The sequence below is a fragment of the Cryptomeria japonica genome, chromosome 11 (assembly GCF_030272615.1).
Source record: "Cryptomeria japonica chromosome 11, Sugi_1.0, whole genome shotgun sequence".
Classification (NCBI taxonomy): Eukaryota; Viridiplantae; Streptophyta; class Pinopsida; order Cupressales; family Cupressaceae; genus Cryptomeria; species Cryptomeria japonica.
Window position 1 is genome coordinate 503,239,775 of NC_081415.1, and position 12,413 is coordinate 503,252,187.

Below are 12,413 nucleotides of genomic sequence, written 5' to 3' on the forward strand. Positions count from 1 at the left end.
AAATGTTTTGGAAAATGGATAGAATAATAAAATTAGTTGAAAAATTATGGTAAATATTATAAATTTATTAAAGAATATAATAATTTTTTAATGAATATTTTAAAATAAAAAAATAATTTGTCATTTGTTGTAGATTGTTTTTGTAACTGTAGATTCACTTGTATAAGTTAAGATCTTTTTTGTGTTTGTAGATATGAAATCTAATAATTTTTTAAGATTAATGTTATCACATTTCCACATCTATGCTATAATTCTCTTGATGCTTCTCGATTAGATTGTGTACAAAAAGCATGATAAAAAATTTGTACACAATCTAATCCAAAAGCATCAAGAGAATTTTTAAGATGTCTATTTTAGTTTTGTTTTAAATCTTTCAATTTGTTTCTATATAATAAATAATTATTATTGTTGTTGGTTTGTATGTAGAGATATGTGCTTCCCTTATATCAAACCTTATAAGGATATTGATTCAACTACTAGATAAAATATTAAGGGTAACACTCTAAACATGCAAAATATTGTAGATGCTTGTGCACTTGAGATGCTCATAATAATGTATACAAGTAATGAATGATAGCTTTAAAAATGAAGGAAGCTAGATGTGTGTTAACATGTCCTAGTAATCTATAATGAATTAGGGTACACCTTTAAGTACCACACCAAGAGTCAAATATAAAATATTTATCACCTTGACACACAATAGTCATAAGGATAGGTCAAGTTGGACCCAAACTACGCATTTTTTAAAAGCAAATGGACTATTACCATGAATACAAAAGTGATCAAGATTACTTTTACAATTATAAACCTAACCTAGGGTAGGACAGGAGTAAATTTGAGAATTAAGATCAATCTCTAGAAATGAATGCAAATAAGAACAAATAAGGCTTAGGTTGTCTACCCACTCTTAATTGGTAATGCATCATTTGTATGTTTGTTATTGCATAGAAATCACTATATTCAAAGTGGACTCAAAACATGGGGACTAAGGCATGGGTATGCAATTTCCCCCCATTAATGGGGTTAGGAAGGATGATCTACCTCAAAATCCTCGAACTAGAAAAGTGAGGAAAGAGACAAAACATGGTTGAATCAAAGTGAATTTTGATGGGGTCTCCAAGGGAAAACCTGACCTTGATGTTGTCGGGTGCATAGCACGTGATCACACTAGTCGAGTTACTGGAGAGAAATCTAAATTCCTAGGCAATACAACAAACAACATGATAGAATTTTGAGCTGCCCTTCTAGAGTTAGAACTTGATCTAAAGCTAAATGTGAACTGACTGCATCTTGAATGAGATTCTCTGATTACTCCTCCCAATTGAAAATTGGGCCGATGGCTAAGACCAATCAAGACTCTCATTAATAGATTTACATAATTCAAATTAACTCACTCTTATCACGAGGGGAATTTTTTGGTTAATGAGATAGCCAAAAAGGCAGCTAACAATGCTCCCTATCTAACTTGGCATATGCACCCAAATGAGCGATAATTGCTTTATATGACATTGGAATATTAAGACGACATGTCTTAGGATTGGCATCACCCCATCATGAATGCAAGCATATTAGAGGGAAATAAAAAGTCAAAGGTTCTCACTCATACATGCTCTTCATAGTACCACAAGGCCATTGAGAATGCAAGCACAAACTACTTACACTCAAAGTGATGCGAGGCAAAGCTGGTGGCAAACGTGTCGATTGTACCTATTGCTAATGCACCAAAATATCATTCCTCAAATACTCGACGATCCTCAAGAATGTGTCAAGTGATTATTTAGCATTTGTATCTTGGCTTCTTTGCAGATGTGGGAGATATGATGTGATGGGGTCAAACAACAAAGGCATCATGACAAGACTACCTTGGGATAGAAGTGTATGCTATGGTGATGACAGATTGGAGATGCCTATTTATCACCCTCAATAGTTGTGGATGACTCACTTCTTTGGAATTGCAAGTATTTAGTGTTAAGTGTTGATAATGGATACCCCTATTAGGCTAATCTTAAAGAAGTGACAGATGTTATTCTCAGGGGAGGTCATTGAGAAGTGCCTCAAGATGATTCTCACCTTTGAACATTGTTTGGTAGTCCATGTTGTGGAGACCATTCTGGGTGAAAAATTTATTAGAGCTTGTCACCATTATCGGTAAACACAAATGTGATAGCCATGTTCCTAGCCATCATTCTGGAAGTAGAGGAGTCAAAGGACGAGGCTAGGGTGTTATGCTTAAAGCTTTTCAAGAAACCTTGTCTTGGTAAAATTGAGGATTTTTTGAGAATGTGGATGATGAGAAGCACATTCCTCTCCCATGTGATTACTATATGGTGAGGCATCGAGGGAAATATGTGACGGAGATGCCCTTAATCACAACCATGGACTCTATGTTGTTCGAGGGTAGGAGGACCGTTATCTCAAAAAATATCTTATTGCTAAAGAAACTGACTAACATTATGCAGAATGAGGGTGAAGAATGGATGCAAATGTATCTCAAGATTGAAGGCTTTGTCAGCGATGACGAAGAGGATGAAGATTTTGGACTCAGGACAAGGGAGGAAGGTGGGGATGATGTGAACAAGCTGGACTCATTGAAAATAGTATAGTTAGTTGTCTATGAGGATTGTGGTTTGGATTGTTCGTTGAAGACCAGAGTAGGGATGTAGAAAAAATTGAAGAATGGCTAAAGGTTTCCCCCCTTTTTTTGTATTACTGTTGATATTAGTGATTTGTTGAGTAGTTAACTTTGGTGGGTATGTAGTTGAAATGATAGTCTACTAGTGTCACCATTTTAGTTTGGTGACAATTTTGAGAGTGGTTTTAAATTGTCGCAATAATATTATGTATATATCTAAATGTTAGGCCTGTTACAAGTTAGGAGGGAGGTGTTTTGATGGCTAACCAACCTAGACTGTGAACAATGTATTTTTCTTTTTTTCTTTAATACGAGTACTACCTCTAGCAGCTATTTACTTACCTATAAAATAAATACAAATAACTAATAGGATAGAGCAAATGTGCAAACACCCATAAAAAGTATGCAAATATGGAAGTGGATTTTTCTTTGGTGATTGTTCCATTCAAACAAGTGCTCTGTCTTAAAACAACTACAAAATACAAATGAAAGAAATGAGTAGCATTACTCAAGCATGTAAAACAATATTGTGCTAGTCCATATTAAAAAACTACAAAGAAAAAGAAACTTAGAGTTAAAAAGATACTTTCCTTGTAGCAACAAGATGGCTAGATAGTACCATGGGGCACCCAAAGAGATCACTTGGTACTCCTATAACCATGTTTAGATAAGAGGAACATTAGTGCTCTCACATTTCTCTCCGATTAATTGTGCATAAAGGATGCAAATAGATTGCAGGAAAGTAGATAAAACATATAAAGATGGATAAATGTAATAAAGGTTGGTGATCATGGAAAAGATAATATTTAATGACAAAAAAAAAAATGTAGCAAATAATGCTCACAAGAGCATCATAGATGATATTAAATAACATTCCCCTAATGATACCCTTGGCAAGTCGAGAGATAATATTCATGAAGTGCTAGATAGAAGCATCCTACAAGATCAAAGCATATGTCAAATATCACCATGAAAAATATAAATCTTATAATAATGCACAAGTGTAGGAGATACGCATGATAACATAAAATGGATAAATTAAATTAGTGCAAACTTGGTATAAGATTAGCATCGAAGACAAATGATCATTTCATTGAAGAAAAACATAGGAATTAACGACACCTGTAATCAAAATGCTAAAGATAATCATGTGGATAATAAATAAATAAAATGATTGTGAAATAATTTAATCATGTAGAAGCAAAACATAAAAGTCATAGATGATCGTGTATTGGCAAAGGAGCATTGTATGTTATCATGATAATCTTAGTAGATAAAGAATAATCATCCTAGGATATAAGAATCATAGTGTGAGCTTGGTAGTCATGGAAAACCTTGTAATTGTTGCAAGAAAAAGATCATGTCAATAATGAACATAACTAAGAAAAATAATCATAATAATTGGAATTGTATTGAAAAGTAAAGAATTGTATCATCAATGTAGTATAGAGGCCAATAACATATAGATGTATTCTCCTTGAGTGGAAAACATGATCAAATAATTCAAAGTATATATTTAATATGTGTATGGAGTTTGGAAGCTTCAAATCTCAACCAACTATATTATATGGTTCGTCGTCCAATAGATCATCTTCATCCTAGGTATATGATTTCTAACCACCCTTAATTATTTCACTTTCATCGTGATGTGGTATGTCACTCTTTGTGAAATGTACTTAATATATAAAAGAAGATGGTGAAAGGAAACTAGATATTTCCTGCCCTAACCTTATGAGAGAATCAATATAATAAGATAGAATTACACAACATTTAACAAAAAAAATAACTCGCAACATAATGTCTACCTTGGGAACACCATTTCAAAATATCAAACCTCTCAAACAAACTCAATTCATTAATATGGACATAAGATTACAATACTATAGAAAGTAATAATGCTTTCAATAAGAGAAATAAGAGATATTCACAAATTTGTATGGAATCAATTCATTAACAAAGCCTAGCTCAAAAATTATTGTCATTATAAAATCCATCACAATCATCTAATAAGTAAACCAAAGATCATGGAAACACAAATTGTTTCCAAAAACCATGGTTTCAAATCATGTGTTACATTTTAGTGTAATATGTCCAAGTTGGAGTCACATGCACCTCCGCATATGTCAAATCTCCAAAGGTAAAAATTGACTATTCTCACACGTGTTTGAATCTTATAACCAAGGTGTCATGTATGGCTCGCAAGTTGTCCATAATGGACCACTTATTACTACACATACAAAACTATTACATGTAACTATTGTTAATCAAACAAAGATACTCCACCTAGTCTAATATGCAAATCCCCCTCCTACGATGTTCTTATACACATCAAAGACTATCTTATGCATCTTACAATTTCATGGATGCTCTTACATAACTTACATGACATGGATGCTAAGTTGTGGTGTGTCATCTAATAAATCTCAAGGTGTGCAATATCTAATCTTAGCATTCTCCTACTCAATGCATATATTGTAAATGAACTTAACGATTCTATTAATGAATTGATATTTAGGAGCTAGTATTTGTGCATATCCATTAGACATGGCCTATTGTATTCTCATCTGGCTAATAACATCATCAAGTAGGTTAAAATCATAACCATTGGTATTTCTTCAGCTATCAACTATTATTAAGATAACGTGTCATCTACCTTGTAAATCAAATGTCATAGTTCCCACATCCTTGGAAAGTGTCACAAGGCACTTAGGGTGTATTGGGAAAATGTTTTGTAATATTTGTTCTCACTATTGTTTGTAATGCATTCATAAGAATTGGTCTCACTAACAATGATAAAGATAGGTTATTTGGTATTGTTTTCCCCGCATGTGGATGCATGGAATGGGATAATTAATGACGTGGGAAGTGTACAGATGAATGACCTTTAGGATTCTACAGTTGGATTATTGGAAGAGGCAACATGTGTCTCTTGGTATTTCATAATTTAGTGTATTTAATGTAATATGTATCTTTCATGTTTGGGCACCAGGGTTAGAGGGAGAGTATTGGAGCTAAAATTGATGTCCTTTTCACATTTCATGGAGGAAATTCAAGAGGTTGGAATGTTTAAAATGAAGAGTCTTTTTTGGACGCCTTGTTTGGCGGTTTTGGAGCTCTTGTCATGCTATATAAATAGCTCGCTATATGTGGAAAGTAATAAGGAACAACTGAATGTAGCATTGCTCTACAAGAAAAAGGATATGTGGAGTCATAAGGAGATTGTTTGCACGTACAAAGGTGCTGCCATGTTGTAGGTAAAGAGGAGAATGGAAGTGAATATATTGTAATCTTGGTCTCTCTTCTTAACGGATTTTTTTTCTCGTAAGGATTTCTCCATGCAAATCTTATGTTACATGATATTCTTAAGTTGTTGATTTATGTATCTTTGCAACTATCTTATGGTGACATAATGCATGAATTATTACTATTGTAAGTTCATAGAAGAGATTGAATTTCCCAACAGTGTTTATGGCACTTATGTATTTTCAACATTTGGTATCAAAGTTAAAGGTTTCTTAATTATGAGTCTTCCTTTATTTTTTATTTCTTAGCTTGGAAAGATTGTGGGAAATCGTTGGAAGGAATTAAAGGTTGTTTAACCTTACATCCTTATTTTCCATCTTTGATATTGGAAGCCATGAATATTGTCAATGTCATCCATGTTGGGAATTGGAAGGTCGTGATTGTGAATCTTCATGGAGTTGGTTATATTTTCATAACTTGGAGATCTTGTTTGACAATATGTGTGTATCCTTGTATGGTGGGGAAATAAGAGGATTCACTAGTTTACTTATGTAAACAAGGAATCAAGCTTATTTCCAACCAAGATACATTAAAGGGTGAATAAGATCCTATAGGTTCAACCTAAAATTTGTGATTGAAAGGGCTTGAACACATATTGAATTTCCCTTTCCCATTTGTTTGAATTGAAATTGAATAATTGAATATGAGAACTAGGGTTGATGATGTGAAATTAACAATGATCAACATACATAGACAACTTTAGAAAATATATACAAACATGAAGCATAGATTTGTAAATGGGAGGCAGAAAGGAACCTATGGCTAAAATCTGAACTCAAAAATCAAGGATAGTGATGCTAAGAATCCTTGTCCAAAACTGTCATATGTAGGCAAATGAGTTACTTTCAAAATTAGGATATCACTCTAAGTATCTCCCTAAAAATCCATTGGAAAGGTGTTAGACACTTGACAGGTTTGCACTATATCCATTGAGTTGGCCCAATTTATCATGCACATGACCCGATTGAGGTATTCAATGGGGCAACCCTATGTCCAAATCAAAGGTTCATTTAATTATTGACCAGGGATGTACCTTCAAAGATGGTATTGGCATTGTATGTGCAACAAGGATCCTAAGTTCTCTATCATTGCATAAAAAGAATGTACTAATCTACCAAGAACATACATAGTAAACACGAACACTGTTGAATTGAGAAACTAGCTAACACAGTAGTTGTTGCAAGGAACTTTAGGAGTGGCTCAATAGTGGTTGTGGGTATAGCTATTAATGTAACCAGACAAACTAGAAGTTGATTGCAAGTAGAACTCTTAACTACAAAAATTTACTAAACATACATTATCAACTTAACATTGAGAACAATTATTGACAATAGTAAATAACAGAAAGAAGACATGAGCCTCACGTTACCTTTGTATGCTAGGAATGTAATCAAGTAAAACACCTAACACAACAATGAGACACTATATCAAGGAAATAATCAACAAACAAAGTTATAGAACACTCCCCAATGGTGTCTCGTTTTCCTTTATATCCAAGGACATTGTTGGTTTGTTAATTAGCTCTCAGCAGCATGGACCTCCAAGATGACAACCTGAAGAACGAGTATGCTATACTATGATCCTATGATCTAAATGAAAATGAGATGAATGATCATGATTATAAATTAACATGGTTGCTACAAATAAAAACTATGCAATGCAAAAACTATGGATGTTGTTATGCTTAATATGTATGCAAAGTTTCATAATGCAATATCAAGGATACAAGATTAAGGATCAAGGATCCCTCCATGAATGAAAAGTGGGGATATTTATAGCTTTTCCAAGGTATGAGCCTGGATGGCAGGATTCAAAGGTCTAGATTCAGCCTGGAGAGATGGACAATGAGAGAGGAAGAGGTTAGGAAAGGCTTGGGGAAATTTGACACTTGTCACTCTTAGAAGGACAAGTGGCAAGGGAATCTCTAATAAATGCCACACATGTCCTACAAGAGGGCGAGTGGCATGGAGGGGGATGGCATGTGGCAAGGATGCCATGTTTCCTTATGAGGGGAGAGACACTCCATAGGAGGTTAGGATAGGAGTAGTTTGAAGGTAAGGTCGGTTCAACCCACGCTTAGATACTAGGTTGGAGGGTTATGAGGGTATTTTAGATTAGGAGACATGTGACAAATTTGAATTTTAAAATTCAAATTAAGTGGGAGAAGATAATTAAATAAGATAAATTAATTAAATTTGCTCGTTTAATTAGGCAAATGGAGAAAATGATTTATGATGGGAAGAATTTTGGAAAAATGAACTAGATATAAATAAATTATTTACTTTATTTATAAGTAGAAGAATTAAGGATCCATTAATTAAATCATTTGTATTTAATTAATTCTCTCCAGGCAAATTTTCAATGTATACAACCTCATGTGGCCCTTGCTCGAGGAATGTAATCTTTGTGAAGAGTAACAATATGCTTCAACTCACAAAACAATAATCATCATCATTATTATTAACTCGTGTTAGAACAACCAGATAGTGATAATAGAGAAGATCTAGCTAGAACATAATCTATATCGTCCGCATCATATATTAAACTGTAAGATACAAAATTAAAATACATGTTTAACAACAAGAGAAGATTCTAATTGTAATGACACCTTGCCTATTTAAAGCATTTGGAGAAAGCATGCCATTATCTTCTTCCAACTTACTCTAGCCAAATGTTGCTTCTACCTAACACTGAGGCAACTTATTCTTAAGAAGAAAAATAGACTAATAGAATAACATTACAGGAATCTATTTCGTAACAAATTATTTTATGGAATAGTAACATGGAACTAGGAACATGATTGTTGCATTAATTTAATATTAATTGTTGATTCTAAAATTTGCACTTTAGAAAACAACCTTATGGGAAGTTCAGTGTGTTCACTAAACAACCTCCAAGATTTTAAAAGCCAACTCTTCAAAAGTGGAGGGAAAGGGAAAGAGTTAAACAATCTAAATCTAAGGCAATGCGCCAAAACTTAAAGTGGTATGTAGTACCTCTTAGAACCAAAGACATATCATCTCATGCTAAAAGCACATAATAGCACAACTTCTTCACAGTTAGAGAAAATATAGAGCTTATATTGATATTTAGACACATTCACACAACATTCATATCTCTCTATGAAATTCATGCATTGATGCTGAAGAGAATAATGCATACTTTACTAACTTGGGTTTTCTTACTAATATTCCAGATAAGCATGATACAACATCCATTTAATTAGGATAAGTGAGTGAAGGAGTGAAAACACATGATTCAAACACCAAACAATTAAACGAAGATTATAAGAGCTATGCAATATTCAAGAAATTTGTCATACTCACTTACACATAGAATTTTTATCATCCATTAAGATTGAAACACACAACAAAAGCAATTAACAACACGATCTGATATGCTTCTTTTTCCACTTCATGAAATGAACTAAATTTAAAGTTTGAGTAACAACTATCACTACATTGTTAGAAAAATCAGTCTTTGTACCCTCAATTCTCTATATTTTTGTTTTAAGAAGCCTTTATGGCCTTTAAAAGGACTCTGCATCTGAAATCAATCAAACCTTAAACAAAAAAGATTCTAGTAATATCTGGTGCATGACAAATCTCCATGATGTCTAGAGTAACTACCTAATATCTGGTGCATGACAAATCTCCATGATGTCTAGAGTAACTACCTTTGCAAAATGATTCAAATCTCCATGATGGCTAGAGTAACTACTTTTGCAAAATGATTCAAATCTCATCATTAGTCTGCCACCTTTCTAATAGAAAACTTTCCAACATACCTTCTTAGCTTTTCATCACAACAAAAAAGATGTGAGAACCACAAAAAATATGGACTGATATCCCTTTGACACACGACACTATCCAATATCCTCTAGAAAAACCTCTAAATAGCTTATTATAAAATGAAAACTTCATGCTCGTTATCGGGGCCTAAAACCAAATATAGACACATGGCAGGATAGTAGTGCTTTATTCTTTGCCTTTCCTTTTCATTTTTTAAAGGTCACATGGGAGCAACATGTGTTGGTGTTTTGATGTAGCTCTTGGACCTTCAACCTCATGAAAAGGCTTGTACGTTATTTGGACATGTTGTGACTGTGTGCACCACTGAGGAAGACTTGGGCTAGAGCCTCTTTCTGGATTCTGCCCAATCAACATGTGGTGTCAATGCATTCAACAACAACACAAGAAAAAGGAAAAATAAAAAAGGGAAGCCCAAGGACCCTTGTAGATTAATATATAAATTTTGGAAACTCTGTGGGGTTTCTTGCCTACGGGGAGAATTGATCTAGACCTATAGTTTCGCATCAAAATTGCAAGTTGAAGATAGGGTGATAGTGAATCACAATTTCAACAACATAGACTATAAGGGTTGCAAGTCTACATTGGATGGTAGAGTATGAATTTTAAAAGATTTTTAAGCATTATCCAACTCGATCATTTCCTAAAAAGATAAACTATGTGATATAGAAAGATTAGCCTTAACATGGAAACTTGGTTGCACTATGGGATGAATGATTTGCTCTATCTCAATCACACCAAGATTAGGACCCATGGCTTTCCTGAAGAATTGGTCTTGTTGCTTGTGTTCCAATAGTTGTCTCATATGCTCTACATCTTCACGACTGATTCAATTGACTAAAAAGGAGAAGGAAAGCCCATTTGGCCCAACTGGTCTATTTTACTTTTCACTTGGGATAGAGGCATTGTTTAATCTGCAATGATGTTGGGTGACATTCAATACACCCGCTGATCTTTTTGGCAACTTGACTTCTATTGCCAATACTTGTAGCTAGTGCAGTGTTATCGTCTTTTGTGTATAGCTTCTCGATGAGTAGCCTCGATTTTTTTTTTTAGGGGAAACAATCTACAACACCTATCCAGCTGAAAAACTCCACATCTGTTTTCAGCTTTTGAGCATTGACTATAAACTACAAGGCAGGTCACAAGAATTTAGTAGCAAATTTGATCTTCTCCCAATACGAGTTATACAACTATTGGAGCACTGGAAGGAAACCTGGTTGTTGATAAGGGGCTACTAGTTCATTATACTGATTCTAAATCTTCAAATCTTTATCTCTTATAACTTCCTTCAGCCTAGTTGCTTCCGTAGAGAGTGAGGTCTTTTCTTGAATAGCCTTGGTTAATTTTTAATTTCTTGCATCGATGACAACCTCTACACTTTATCTTCCCCATTCCACCTCATCGATCTTGGATCTACTGGCTTGTAACTCTTGTTTTAATATCGATAACCGTTGGCTTAGCTCCTCCTTTGCTTTCTGCTTGACAACATAAGCAATTTTTATGTCTTTTAGCTCAATGCTTAGTTTGTCTCTTTTTGTTCATGCTTCTCAGATGGAAGTTATTGTTCTCCTTAGCTCGTCATTTTCCAAATCTTTAGCCTTGATTTTGGCCTCTTTTATCCTTATAGTCCACTCAGCATTCTTGAACTTTTCTTCCAAATTGGCATGGTCTCAACTCAACTCAAGATAGCCAAAGGTGACTACCTTTTGTATCTCCTTCACGAACTCAACCCTATCTCGTGGACAGGTTGTATGCACGCCAATTTTCCAACTTCTTGGACTATATAATCCCTTGGGTGCATTTGTGCTTTAGCCCTGATCATCTTGGGCATCTTGGATGCGATTAGGATTACACATTGATCTTCATAGAACATAGTCCACATCCTTGTGGTGAGCTTGTCAATTTCCTAATTCCTCCTTATTGTCACTCTCACCAATCGCACCATTTTCACTACACGGAAACGGTTTCCATGTTGGTTGGTGAGCTTATTAACTACCCTACAAAAGAAAATCGATGGGACAAAGAAAATGGGGCTTGCACGATAAGTGCTTGAGCTTTGTTTCCAAAGGACAAAAGTTTTGGTAAACTCAAGGTTCCTGGAGAGAAAGTTGGGATGTACGGTGAGGTGGGCGTCATCGTAGAAAGGCTTGCCACGATTGATGAGATTGGCAGTGGACTTGGAGAGTTGACATTATAGGTGGTACAATTGTCATGACCGACATAGGAGAAGAAGGCTTAGAGGTAGAAGACACTTGGAAAACCTGGGTTTGAAACTCAACGGGTTGGTTATCATTGGGCTAACATCAAGCATTAAGACAACTTGTGTCTTAGGTTTTGTAATTAAAAATGGTCTCTCTCTTATACCAGTGAGGGGAGTAAGAGTACTAAACATTGGAAACCACTCTGGAGCAGCTAGAATAACTGGTGAGCATTGAACACAAGGAAGATGTCATGGAAGAGACTAGAAAATGAGATGAAGAGAGAAGAGGGGGATTAAAAAATACCTGCGCCAAAGAAACTATGGGAGTCTGCAATGTCCTTGCCACTTACTTTTTATTTTTAGGAAGTTTGAGATTTCCACTCCTCTTTCTTTTCCTTATCTTTGGAAGTATCTCGACTAGGGGACACTCCAATTTGGGACTTTCTTTCTTCACCCTTGGAGGGTT